Raw genomic sequence first — 14331 nt, forward strand, 5'->3', positions numbered from 1 at the left:
CTCAGACCTGTGCCCCTACAAGACCCCAAACCTTATCCATTGAAAGAAACTTCTGAGATTTTCTGGTATAACTATCCTCCCAGCATGTTTTCTGTTTCACTGTTAATCCTGTATCTTCATACATGTCCTGATGACAGCCTGCTAACTACCTCTCAGGGAACCCATCACACTAGCTGTGATCCATTAACTCTGTTCATTAAAATCCCGCATCAGAAGAGGACTGAAAATACACCTCTTTTGTAACTTTATCCCAGTAGTTAGTTAGTCTTTGCCTCTGCTCCCCGTCACTTTTTCCTCTTCCTTACAGCCCTGCAAATATTTGAAAATCAGTATCAGATAATAGTTAAAATCCAGCGTTTATGGAGGTTTTAGCTAGTTTCAGTCACTGGGCGAAGAACATTGTATATGAGACTTATCCACAGTGACTTTTTGAACTGGTAAGATTATTGCTAACATCATACAGAAAAAAGAAACAAACAAAAAAGACATTCCTGGTGTTCCACAACCAGTAATTGAAAAACGCAGGCGTCCCACGCCAAACTTATGCACTATCAGGATGGTCCACCCTTTCGTGCTTCGGCTAATCTGATGAGATAGTTTCCAGACTCCTCTCCATTCTCATTTCTCCCATTTGCTTCCACTCCATTATGTCATTGTTCGCTTTCACATGTGGCACCTTCTCTCAGATTCTACATCGTACAGTCTAACTGCTATGTAGCGATAGGGCCTAGTACTTCCTGAGTGAGGAGTGGACATTCCACTTCACCAAGTAGGAATCTGATGTGTGAAGTCATCAACAGAATTGTCAACCTTCAGTTAGAGATGAGGGTCCAGGGACCCAGGGAGGAAACATGACTTGCCTAAGATCACATGGTCATTTAGGGCAGGTGAAGCAAGAATTTGGCAATCTTGGTTCTTAACTCAGTCTCTTACCGCTATCTACAAACAAGTTTGTTTGTTTGTTTTTTAGAGTAGGTATATTGGTGGTCTGATTTTTATTTAAACATATCATTAGCTCCATTATCTATCTAGATATCTATCTGTCTACACACACAAAGATACAACCTGTTATGTCATTAGGTAGTTAAGTTGTGGTACATAAGTATGGGCCTTTCCATGAATCTTTATTTAGAAGTCATGGTCAGCCAATCCAATGTCTTATGGTAATATTTTGCAAACTGTACTATCTGACCTTGACCTTCAGGTCTTTCCCACTTTATAGTCATTATCATTAATATCTTTATTCCATGTTTTCATAGTTAACAAAGTAGAGTGGCATCTCACCTTGCCACCCCTTGTAAGCATTCACAGGACTCACTGGCAGGGTTCAGTTTGAAATCAAGTTCAAACCCATCTGTTTGTCACCTACTTTAATGAAAGGCTCTGGGCTGGGCACACAGAAATAGTCAATCATAAGGCCTTCCTTAAAAAAGCAGCAATCTCAGTGGTGCAGAACATACTATGTCTGTCTATAAAAACTCAAGATCACGAACAGTAAGTGTTGCAAAGGAAGGATAAACAAATGTGGGCACAGGATGGGCAAGTCACAACCAGTGTAGTAATCCAGGATGGTCCGGGGAAGGAAGGCAGTTGTGGCTACCATGTCCTGATGATGGCTGCTGTATCATTAGTGATACGGAATACATTACCCCCGGTGCAAACCATAGAGGCATTGAGAACTTTCATTATTAGAAATCCTTCCTTCGATGGAGCCAAACTGTCTCCCCAGAGGTTATATTCTTTAATACAAGCTGTTGATGCCATGCAGAATGGATGTACTTCTTTCTCCACATTCCAGTTACTCGGTATTTATTGTTTTCCAGGAAGCCTTCTCCCCAGCTTTAACATCTCCGGAGTGAACCTCATTCATTTTTTGCTCCAGCCCTCCTCGGAGGACTGAAGACGAAAATCTAGACGGCTAAACTCTGGACTATCCACTCCTTTCCACACACTTCTTTTATTGCAGCCTGAGGCTACATTACATTAGCTTTTATTGCCAGTCACATCACCCAGAGGACTTATGCTCCACAGTTTATTTGTTTATTTGTTTTTCCTTACGTGCTGCTGTTAAGTCACATTTCCCCACCTGTCCCTGTGCACGAAAGACATGACAGGCACCTTCAGTTGTTAGCACAGGCTCTGGAATCAGGCTGTCTGACTGCAACTCAATTTACCATTTCTCAGTTTACCCATCCATGTGCTGTGTTAGTAATATCTCCCTTACAGGGTGGCTCTGATATTAAACAATATTAATATATAAATACGCTTAAAACAGTGTATAGAATGGGGTAGCTGTTACTATTATCTTGGTTATATTTCATATTGTTAGGTTCAGTCCATGGATCCAGTCTCCCAAAACGTGTTTAAGTTTAAATCTTTAGTCTGTTATCCAGAATATCTGTCATCCTTCATAGCTTCATGCTATGAGTTGGCTTTACTCTGTCACCAAGCTTTCTTGGTAAAAACAAAAAACAAAAAGCAAACCAAACTAAAGTAAACAAAACAATAACAGCAATAAAAATACCCAGAATAGGAGCAGGGGCAGAATCTTATTAAACAAGACAGTTCCTTTTCAGTGGTTCTTCAGCCTGGAATACAATATTCTACATGTTAGTCATTCCTTGTAGCACACATTTGTCATCTTGTTTGCTTGTTTGTTTGTTTGGCTGCAAAGTATTGGAACCCCCGTCCTATGTTTGGAGAATAGCTCACAAGAAGATTCTCTATAGAAAGAACACTACTTGTACTCCAGAGGCCTGAAGGGCCAAAGAGTTGCTTCCTTAGCCCTCTTGGAAGCTAGAACACAGACTCAGCTCCAACCTCCCAGTGTGTTTTAAATTTAGATTCAGTAGCTTACATACATGCAGACACACACACACACACACACACACACACACGTAAGACCACTGGCCATGAAGAACTCACTCTGGCTTTTGTGGCAGTGGTTGTACCATTATCTGATGTCTGGGGCCACTGGGATGGTAGAGTAAACTGTAACTACCCATGTGCAGCAAGGATAGCTGTGGTGCCCACACCCACCTGATCCATGACTGTGTCTGGTCTGCGGATCTGACTGCCCCAGGTCCCTGACAGCATGACCTCTGTGTTAGCCCAAGGATAGGATGATTAGATGATGTTGTGCCTGCTTACAGCTGGGTGAGATGGGGCAGCAAAGACACACAGGTAACTGCTGCCTCTGAAGCTGGCCTCATACCATCCCAGGACAACTTTCCTGACCCACCTTTGAAAGAAATCATCGTCGCCCTTCCAGAGAGTGAAGCCTTCAGGGCAAGCTCAGAATTTCTGAGCTTCTAACATTCTGTAGCGTGTCTAATGGACCAGGTAGTTGAACATAGAATGGCTTTGATTTCATGGCTGGTGAAGCTCCTTGCCCACACCCGACTCAGTTATCACCAAGCTGCTCAGGACTCCTGGAGCCATGCATGCCAATTTCTATGTAATACTCCCTGACTGCTCACCATGCACACAAATCCAGACCACAAACCACAGATGACTAACCAACCAGGTGAAGCTGGGTGGGCAGCTACGTCAGTAGGTACCAACATCATATTATCTGTTTATTAAAACATGTATATTTAAAGGTTTTGTCTACTTAACAACATATTTAAAGGTTTTATAAAATCATTTACGGTAGCAGCAGAACTGTATTTAAAATCCAAACCCAAGCTGAAAAAGCAGGTTGTTTATGCAAACCATTCCAATTCACAACACTTTGCCCTAAAATATCCCAAAAGTTGTGAGGAGGTTGCTCTTGAACTGGCTTGCTCCACTATCTGCTTCATGTATAGACACAGCTGTGGTAGAAGATATCGTTTTCATTTTTATATTATTCTTGAGAACCTAAGAAGCACTATATAAATGAAGTGTCACTATTAGTATTATTATCTTAGAGTATAAATTGCAATGTAGCAGTTAGAGCTGGGCACGCTTGCCTTCGGAATAATGCCTTGGTGATTCTTGTGTTTTATTCATCACCACTCCTACTGCAAACATCACAAAGAATCTTCAACTTCAGCAAATCTCGGCAGTGCATTTGGGAGCATTAGTCAGGAGACTAATGCAGCCTGAGAGGATGTGTCTTTGAAGTAAGGGATGGGTCCTAGGGAATTATTTCAGCGGCCCTCTCCCCATCAACCCCATTGCCATCGTGCCCTGCATTACCAGCCAGAGAGGCACCCGGTTTGCGCTTAGAGAGGCGTGCCTGTGTTCCTTTCTTATTGGCTGCTTAATATCCCATTTCTCTGAAGTGGAGAAAGATCACCTGTCAGCAAGTTTGCTGCCAATTGCTTACAATTTTTCCCTAATAGGCTGCCTGGTGATTCCCTCCCTGTAGGCAGACCAGCCTAGTGCCACCCTGACATTGCTGATAAATAGCTGTGTGGCTTTGGGCAAGCCAATTAACCTCAGTTTACTCATCTGTAAAGTGGCCTTTTGGGTCCTTTCCAGCTCTAAAATGATGTGGCCCTCAAATCTCCCACAAATCCTTTGGCTCGGTGCTATCCAGCTGTCACATCTCAGCATTCTAGAGAAAGCCATGCAAACAGAAACACCAGGATGTGTAGCACAGGCTGGATTTGCCCAGACAGAGTAGCCAGCAGGTGATAGTGGACAGAGTATGCCTGCAGGGTAAGAAGTTTGGGACTCTGTGTGGAGTACATTGAATGCCAAATTCAGAGCTTTGGGCTTCATTCCCTAGGCCCTAGGGAGACTTTGAAGGGTTGGGAATAAGGGAGTGATGCGTTCAATGCTTTATTAAATGATTTCTGGAACAGCATTGAGAATTACTGCTAGAAAGAACAGAAACTCTAAACAGGGAAGCCAGCAGGTAGGGGATTACAGCAGAGATGATGAAGCAGGGCCTAGGGTGGCAGCATTATCACAATAGCTGATGTGTACTGAGCATTTACTATATGCACACACTGTGCTCAGCACTTCCCATAAATTATCTCCACCCATCCTCACTACAACCTCAGTGATGCAGAAGCTATAATGATCCCCATTTATAAAACACAGAAACTAAGACTCAGAGTAGTCAAACAACTTTCCCCAGGTTTCAACAGTTAATAAGTGGACAAACAGGGATTTGAACACGGATCCCATGTTCTCCACTGCTCTGTTGTAGGGACACAGAGGTAAGAGGCTTCCAGGGGTAGGTTCATGAGACTTGCTGCTGACCATCGATGAGAAATTGGGATGGATATTTGGCGAAGTGCATCTTGAGTGCCTTGGACTTGGTCTTCCAGGGGTTATGTCACTGCATCTTTCCAACCTCATAAACAGGAGCCGCAAGATCACACAGATTGTGGCAAAGGATTTGAACTCAGAACCTGAAAGATCCAGAAAGCTTTTCCTAGGACACTTCTAATGCTTCTAAGATTGATGGGTTCTTGGCTTTCTCCCAACCCAGGATGCTTTGAAGATGACACAGAATATTATGCTTTCTGTAATGTGCTCATATGACTTAAATACTTAAAAAGATGTGTTACAGAGAAAAGAAATTGTGTTTCCAAGTTCCATGGTTTTTTTGTTTTGTTTTGTTTTGTTTTGTTTTTTTGAAATTTTGGCTCCTCTCCAGCCCTGGCATAGATGAAGATGCCCCAATAGTGTCACTTTGGAACAATTATTTTGCAGCCAGAGTTTACAGTGGTGTTTATAGAGGGTGTTGAGAGAAAGCATATAAGCCTAGTCATTATCCATCAGTGGACACTCTCCACTTTCTGCTGTGTGGTGCCATGACCTGGTACAATGTATACAAAAGCTGAGAGAAGAGAGTCACATTGTGTCTTCACTGAGGCATATTAATAAGGACCCAGATTTCTGAGAGTTGAAAGAATCATCTATACTGGATTTTAAGAGACATCAAATTTATCACTCTAAACCAGGACTTAAGAACAAATGAAATTGCAAACACCAACATGACTAAGTCTTGCCCAGAGAGTCAAAGGCCACATGGTCTCTGTGCTTGGTATTTCTATGTCTGCTCTAATATTCTTGAAACATTTTCATTTCTATACCTCTTTGATTCATCTTTACCCATTCCTTCTTTGTTAACCAACTCACTGTGAGACAAGAGATGGGAACTTGCTTCCCTTGTCTAGATTCAAGTTCTCTCTTTTGTAGAAGAGGGTTAGAATGGAAAATTGCTGGGGTGCCTGGGTGGCTCAGTGAGTTAAGCGTCCGACTTGGGTTCAGGTCATGATCTCGTGGTTCGTGGGTTCAAGCCCCGCCGGGCTCTGTGCTGACAGCTCGAAGCCTGGAGCCTGCTTCGGATTCTGTGTCTCCCTCTCTCTCTGCCCCTCACCTGATCTCTCTCTCTCTCAAAAGTAAATAACATTTAAAATTTTTTAATAATAAAAAAAAAAGAACGGAAAATTGCCTCCCCACAGGAGGGATCTGGAAGAACAGCTGAGCTCTGCTTTAAAAGTCCGAAAACCGAACAAAACAAAACAAAAACAAAAACAAAAAAGAACATCTCTGGCTACCCTGCTTGATCCGGAGAATACATGTATTATTATTCTCTTCTTAATCCAGCTCCTGGGGTTCAGATATTTATTTGGACAATGAAAACCAAATTGATGATAGGCCCTTGGGAACTCAGGACTTAGTTCTCAGGTTCTGGCAAAGAATCTACAAATCCTATCTCCGGACTCATTTAAATTAATGGTTGTAAAAACAAAAGCAAGTAAGAAAAGCTTTGTGGCTAAGAATGTGAATTGATTAAATTCATGGAAATAGCATCACTCTTCAAGGATTGCCTGTCTTCGCTTAATGTTGAAAATATTGATATTATCTCTAGTATTGTTCCCCCTATTTTTACATTTGCATGGGAAACGATTTGATTAACATTTTCTCTGAAGATGGTTTCCTTCGGAGAAAGTTACATTGATCCTATCAGCTTGGCCACAGGCCACCAAGCGTGCCTTCCCAGGCAAGACTGATTTGGATGCAAAACAGCTATTTTGGAAACAGTAACTTTACCTGTATTGTTGAACCTCTTTTCAAGGCTCCGTTGGGTTTGCTATAGTAGAGCATTGAGGTTGCCACTCACATGACATACATTGTGCTAATGCAACTTTAATTTTCATACCAAATTGGACAAGAAATGAGTTTGTCAGAAATAATCAAGTCTATTGCAGAAGAGCCAGGGTGGGTAGTTACTGAGATGTGACTGTTACTATGTGAGGTGACCTTGTGTTGTGAGGATGTGTAGATAGAGGTCGTCGGGCATGCTGGACCCAGGGACACCCCTTAGGAAACTCCTAGGGACCATTGCCAGCTAGGAATATCCCCCAGTCATTAAGTATAACTTGGCTCTGGCTCTGCCTCTGCCTCATTCCCACTGACCTGCTGGGATCCTTACAAAAACGAAACCAAACGAACACACAAAACCAAAAATGCTTTATATAAATAGTTCAATATCTATGAAATATATGCTTTACCTTAAATAAAAGATATAGTGACTGGATGCTAAGTCCACCTAGGTAGATCTGGAAATCCAACATAGTGTGAGGAAGAACTGGGAAAATATGTGTAAGTGATTCCTTATACTGAGCATGTAGGAACTGATTTTAAGCCTATTGGTTACCTCTGAGGTCAAAATCCCTTTGGCTTCATATTTCATACGTGAATTTTAGAATATATTTCCTCAGAACATTCAACAATTCTTACAGCCTCCAGGACACTAATATATCAGAGTTTCCAAAGTTCATTTAGGTTGCTGGTCATCTGTTCGGGGATTTCTTTTGAGCTGATGGGACATAGAATGACTTGCATACTATATCCTATCTATGTTCTCTTGCGGATTTAAACAGCAAGAAACATGGATGCTTCCTTGATGGCTTTGGCATGTGCTTTAAATTCACTGCTCAGGTCTCATGACAGCGTTGAAACCTGATCTGAGTGATTAAAAGCTCAAGGGCTGAAGGGGTTCAGACTTCACTGCCTTCAGATTCTGCTGCCACCAGTTTTTAGTGGTGTGGCCAGGAATACACAAGTTATTCTTTTTTTTTTTTTTTCTTCAGTTTCCTCATCTGTACTTTTGGCATGACAAGAACATATACAGAGCCAAGTGAACACTTCATAAATGTCAGCGACAACCCTGTGGTGAGATGTGTATTGTTATTTCTGCTCTGTGGAGAGGAAGTGGGTGCTGTGAGCTTGCTCACCTTACTCTGGTTATATAGCAGCTAGTAGTGACAACGTGGACTCTGTGTCCAAGTTCAGTGGCTCCAAACCCATTTGCTCCTTTCTGTTCCTTCTACTCAAGTTTACTAAGCTATCATTTCTCTCTTCCACGCCAAACCTTCTCTTGGATTTGATGCGGACTAGTTTTCCATTGCTTATGAAGGGTTCATGCTTTCCTTTTAAAGAAATTGACATAAATAGTGGTCTCTTTCCCTGGATGGATATTTGCATAACTGTGAAGTATGTTAAGAACTCAATTTTCTCCACCAAATCCTTTGTTTTTGAGCTTTTCTATGTTTATAATTGAAATTCTGGGAGCATAGCTCTCCAAGCCAGTGTTGTCCTTGAGATATGTAACACAAGCCACAAAGGTGAGCCAAATAATGCGATTTAAAATTTTCTAGTAGTCCAATTTTTAAAAAGGTAAAAAAGTGACAATTTTATTTTTATTTTTTATTTTTTTAAGGTTTATTTATTTTTGAGAGACATGGAGAGAGAGAACGGGCAGGGGAGGGACAGAGAGAGAGAGGGAGACACAGAATCTGAAGCAGGCTCCAGGCTCTAAACTGTCAGCACAGAGCCTGACACGGGGCTCAAACCCATGCACCATGAGATCATGACCTGAGCTGAAGTCACTTAACTGATTGAGCCACCGAGGCGCCACAAAAAGTGACAATTTTAATGATGCAGCTAATATATCCAAAATATTATGACATGCAATCAATATAAAATTATTAATGTGCTATTTCTCCTTCTTTTTTCATACTAAGTCTTGGAAATCTGGTGTATATTATACACGTGTAACACATCTCAGTGCGGACTAGGCACGTGTCTAGTGCTCAGAAGCTGCATGCACCTAGTAGATACTGTATAGATGGTGGAAGCCTTAGTATTTCAAAGGACAATTTATGCAACAAATAATTTTTAAACAACTGTTGGCGAGGGAAGTACTCTTAGGCACGTTGTTGTTGTGTTACCTAATTTCAGTCTCAAGATAACCCCGTACTTTCACCCCTATTTTTCAGACAAGGTAACTTACAGCTCAGATTATACACATGCTTATTATTATACAGCTAGTAAGATGCAGAACTTGAATTTAGATTTCCCATCTTTTGTCTCCCTTTCCAGGGCTCTCTCTACAATACTGTAAGCACCCAATAGTGATGATGATGATGATGATGATGACGACAACCATGTTGAAATAATAACAATATTAACATAGTAATTCTGTTAATACCTGGCAAAGGTGAATTTAGAACACTTTCTCCTAAATTGTGTAATTTTTGGTTGTGTGTATAAACATTTGATACACAATCATTTAAAATATATATTTACATCCTAAATGAGTCTCTAGCAGGTTGCAGAAGGCAAGGTCCAAAGCTAACCAAGAAGATATAATGACTCAATGAACCAACCTGCTTCCAATGCCAAATTTATCCAGGAAATCAGATTCACGTGAAGGTTAGAGAGTTTCATCGGGATGCATGAAATATGACCACTAGGGAGATGGGGTGTGGTGCTCGGGCCATGTGGGTACATACTTGTGTGACTGTGCATGTGCAAGTCCTGGGCGGGCAGAAACTAGGGCAGGTACATACAGGTGGGCTCGTGGCTGCACCTTTTAAAGGCTCACCACCTTTTAAATCACAGCTGCAAGAGCCACCTTCTTTCACTTTTAGCTTTATTGCAGATTTGCTGAATCTTCAACCCAAAGCTGGGTCTCGTAACAGAGGAATCCATAGAAAGAGAATGATCAAGATAGGGTCATTCTTACTTAGAACCAGGGATAATAATGGCTTTCAAAGATATGATGAGCTAACATTGACACAAGCTTCAGACCTTGCAACCTGACCTTAAGATGTGGGACACCTGTGAGTACAGGTGTCCCTGAGGCAAAATAGATGACAATAAATCTGCTATCCATCCATCCATTTAGCAAATATTCATGAGACACCAATAAATTAATTAGGCTAGAGATAGAAAGTGGACATGTTAGACAGTTTCTACTCTTATGGAGTCAGACAGTAAAATTTAAGCGAATGAACAACATATTTTTCAGTAGTGATAAGTGTAATTAGCAAAACATGGCAACGTGATGTATTAGGAGGTGAATGATAGTTGCTGTCTTTGCCCGTCCCTGCTGAGTGCTACTGGGTATGAATGAGGAGGATGATTATGAGGATATTTACCATTATTGGCAGCCTACTAAGTGATGACTACGAAGGGAATAAGGAAGGAAGAATGAAAAAATTTTTAAAAAAAGGAATACAAATGACAAGGAAGGAAGGAAGCGAGAGATGGAGGAGGGGAGAAAAGGAGGCCAAGGTATTAGCATCATGGCTGACACCTCTCAGAGTGATGACAGGAAATCCCAACAATGGTCCGAGAGCTGCATCCCCTAAAATTGAAGGGGAGTCCCACACAGGAAAAGAAACCTGACCAGCAGCACAGGTGAGTTCAGGGATCTGCCAAGAGCAGGATCTGGGCCTCTTTTTCATGGCCTCTGCTTGTTCATGCCCATGTCTCCTCATGGGCATTCATTGCCTTTATTCCAGAGAAGGTCATTTAAGCAAGGATATATGAGGAGGGTAGTATGCATCTCTTGGGGTTCTGAGAAGTCAGTGAATGTGTAGAACAAGTTTGTATAAGTAGATGACTGGAAGAGATACCATTATTAGAACATAATTCCTTTGGTTAATGGATAGAAGTTTTGAGATGATGCCTGGAAGAATATGCCCACACCTATCTGATGGATTGCTTGGAGGGACAAAGTGATGGGATTTTCACCTGTGACAAGAAAAAAAAAAGTGGCTAAACATCTGTCTCAGGAAGAGATACTTAAGTTAAATCCCTTGATAAGAATGTGCTAGCTATAAGTGGAAGGAGGTGGAAATGTTCTCTTAGGGGGCATTAAACATAGCAATTTGTCTACCCATCTTGGGCAGTCCAATAAATACCATCCTGGTGGGAGATACTTGGTTGCCTTCTCACATTAACTTCCCTCAATTCAATCTCTTAATTTTTCTTTAAGGTACTTGTCTGTCTCAGACATGTCTCTCCTGACATTTATGATTCATCCTTCTTCTCTTTTATCCTTGCTTCCTTCCTTTGATCAGAGACCCCTGACCTTCTTCAGCTCTGACACTTATGGCTCCTTCAATTTTGGGCATCTAGCAGGTTGTAGTGGCTATAGGTTACAAAAATCTGCGAAGTATAGTTGAAGAGAAAAGGAGAAGTTTGGGACTATATCATTGGAACGTCCATGGAAGCTCTCTCTAGCTTCTGGCTGGACTGGATCCAGAGCTTAACAATGTTGGGAAATGTGTTCTTCTCTGTCTCCATCACGTGGTGACCTCTTCATCTACTTGTCTCTGCTTTTCTTTGAGTGTTAGTCTCAGACCCTCTTGCCCTGGGAGGGTTACCTATGTAACACAAACAATGACACAGTGACCACTAGAAGTCTCAAAACATATATTTATACTTTAAGTGTGCACAAGCAGGAAATTCCAAAGAACTGAGAATGCCTGACTTGAGCCACATGCCCATTTCTGAGGCTATTTTTCAGGTCCTATGAATACTCTTAAGGACCCCGCTTGGGCCATGTGTTCATCCTTGTGGTTGACAGTGGGATTGGGATAGAAAACAAAACCTCTTGAACACGTAGATACTCAGAACAGTTATTGGATGGATGGTTTGATGAATGGATAGCTGAAATGGTATTTGGCTTCCCTAGACCTTTAGCGTGTTATCCGCAGTTAATGTCTGCATTTGTGCTGTTTATGCTTTGGTAGAAGGGATTCATGTCACCTTCCAATATAGAAGTTATAAAGGTACAGCTGTCTATGTGCTGTTTCTCAGTGGCTGTGGATTTCATGCAGCCCAGGCCAGCATATCGTCTCACAATTCACGGTGCCCATGGATGGATGAATGAAAGAGTAAGTTATTTAAAGTATAAATGAATTAATGAGAAAACAGATGGTTATCAACCATTTCTGTAAGGTCAGGTTCTCTGCTCAATATATCCTTTAGAATCAAAGTTCTGAAAGTGACCTTCAAGGCCATTTTGTTCACTTACATTTTATATTACATTTTATATTTTTAAACAGATTTAGGTGCTGATATTTAGAGAAATTTACTGATTATCCCTGAAGTCTCATGCCATAATGATAGTACAGTCAAGAATAGGGCATCAGCACTTTTAACTCCCAGTGAAATGCACTTTCTAGTACATAATTTATTTTCTCAGCTAATATACATTAGCTAAGCATCTACCATATTCCTGGCCCGATAGGAGATGCTATTGGGGATATGAAAATGAAAAGACCAAGCTCCAATTGTCCAGCAGCTTACAGATGAATGAGGACAATTTGGTAAATGCCCAATAGCACGACTATTATATATCCAGAGAAGGAGTGCCATTCTGGCCTGCTGGCTTGATATTTTCTTACTATCTGAGTAGAACTTGAGTATCTCATGTAACTGGTCTGCCAAGGTTGTTTTACAGAAGCATCTGAAGACATGTCAACTTTAATGTGTTGGCCTGCCATTCCCTACGGCCCAGGGAACTTAGGCATAACAGGGAAAAGGATGTCCTAACACCTGGGGACACATCCCATTTCTCAGATTATCTGAAGACACCACTGTGGCCAGGTTGGGTCTTCCAGCTGTTGTTCTGCTCAGTCGCATGGCCCTTCCTTCTACATTTGATCTCTTTTGATCATTTCTTTTCTCCATTGAGTCAGACAAGCTGAATTTTCAGGTCGGAAGGAAAAAACTGTTAAGACTTGCCATTCTTATATAAATCCCCATTTTCCAGACAATCCACCTCTGGGTTTGGGTGGCTCACCTGCTACCTTGTGATGATTTCTGGGTAGATCATCATTCCAGCAGAGCTTTGTTACCTTGGCAAATCTCATAGAAAACCAGTTTACAGACTCCTATTCTGAATCACCTCTCATGATTTAAAATCTATGCCTCAGGGGCACCTGGGTGGCTCAGTTGGTTGAGTGTCCGACTCTTGATTTCCACTCAGGTCATGATCTCAGGGTTTATGGGATGAAGCCCTGCATGGAGATCCATGCTGAGCACGGAGCCTGCTTGAGATTCTATCTCTCTCCCTCCCCTGCTTGCACTCACTCTCTCTCTCTTTCTCAAAGTAAATAAATGAACATAAAAAAAAGAAAAAAAATAAAGTTTATGCCTCAATTTCTCTGACTGAAAGTCCTTGGTAGTTATAAAAGAAGAGAATGTCAGGGGTTTCCTATGGAGGGAACAGGAGTTCGCAGTATTCTGTTCTTTGTTATAAGGCTGATAACATGGGCATGTTCCCTTAGTAAAAATTCATCGAGCTATGCTCTTCCATATGAACGTTATACTTTTTTTTTTTTTGGAAAAAATTTAAAAGCCAAAGCAAAAAATAATAGTAATAACTGCATCCCTAAAGTAGTGGTTATGAACCTGGGATGATTTTTCCACCAGGGGACATTTGGCAAGATCTGAGACATCTTTGGTTGTCACCACTGGGTAGGGGTATGCTACTGGTATCTAGTGGGTAGAGGCCAGGGATGATGCTAAATGTTCTACATTGCACGGAACAGCACCCTCTCCCCCCAACAAATACTTATCTGGCCCAGTAATGCTGCTGTTCAGAAGCCCTAGGCTGAAGAACGAAGATCAATCTGAAAGATTCATTTTTGAAGGGCCACAGCAGGCACTGTTCTTAGAAACGTGTGTGACAGATTATATCTTTATTTCACAGTTGGGGAAACTGAGGCTCATAGAAGCTAATCCATCTAGAGTCATCCATTTAGGAACTTGGGTCCCCGTGGAGTCCAAACCCTTACCGTTTACACTAATTAATTATTTTGCCTATTATCACTTCTCTAGCACAAAAATCATAATTTGAAAACTTACACATATTTTTCTCCACAAGTGAAACACTTATTTTGTGTGAAGCAATCAGATAAAGGCATTAACAACAACAACCAAAAAAGGCTTTACAGAAATATCATCCTTATGATCTTCTGCAACAATGGCCTCATAATAAACTCCTGTGAATTACTTTTTCCAAGAACTTGTAAAAAAATGTGCAAACTGGAAAGCCGAGCATTCTTGTTATTGAACCAG

At 41.3% G+C, this 14331-nt stretch overlaps 1 protein-coding gene across 3 annotated transcripts in view; it reads left to right on the plus strand.

Moving 5' to 3' along the window:
- Positions 1-14331, plus strand: part of CDH11 (cadherin 11) — a 153058-nt gene that overhangs the window by 7822 nt on the left and 130905 nt on the right. Inside the window, exon 2 of one of the 3 annotated variants that reach the window (XM_027075901.2) lies at positions 8043-8124. The exons of the other annotated variants lie outside the window; for them this stretch is intronic. The gene's annotated coding sequence lies outside the window, so the exon portion shown is untranslated. The remainder of the gene's footprint in view (positions 1-8042; positions 8125-14331) is intronic. 3 annotated transcript variants of the gene reach the window in all.

The sequence above is a fragment of the Acinonyx jubatus genome, chromosome E2, assembly GCF_027475565.1.
Source record: "Acinonyx jubatus isolate Ajub_Pintada_27869175 chromosome E2, VMU_Ajub_asm_v1.0, whole genome shotgun sequence".
Taxonomy (NCBI): Eukaryota; Metazoa; Chordata; class Mammalia; order Carnivora; family Felidae; genus Acinonyx; species Acinonyx jubatus.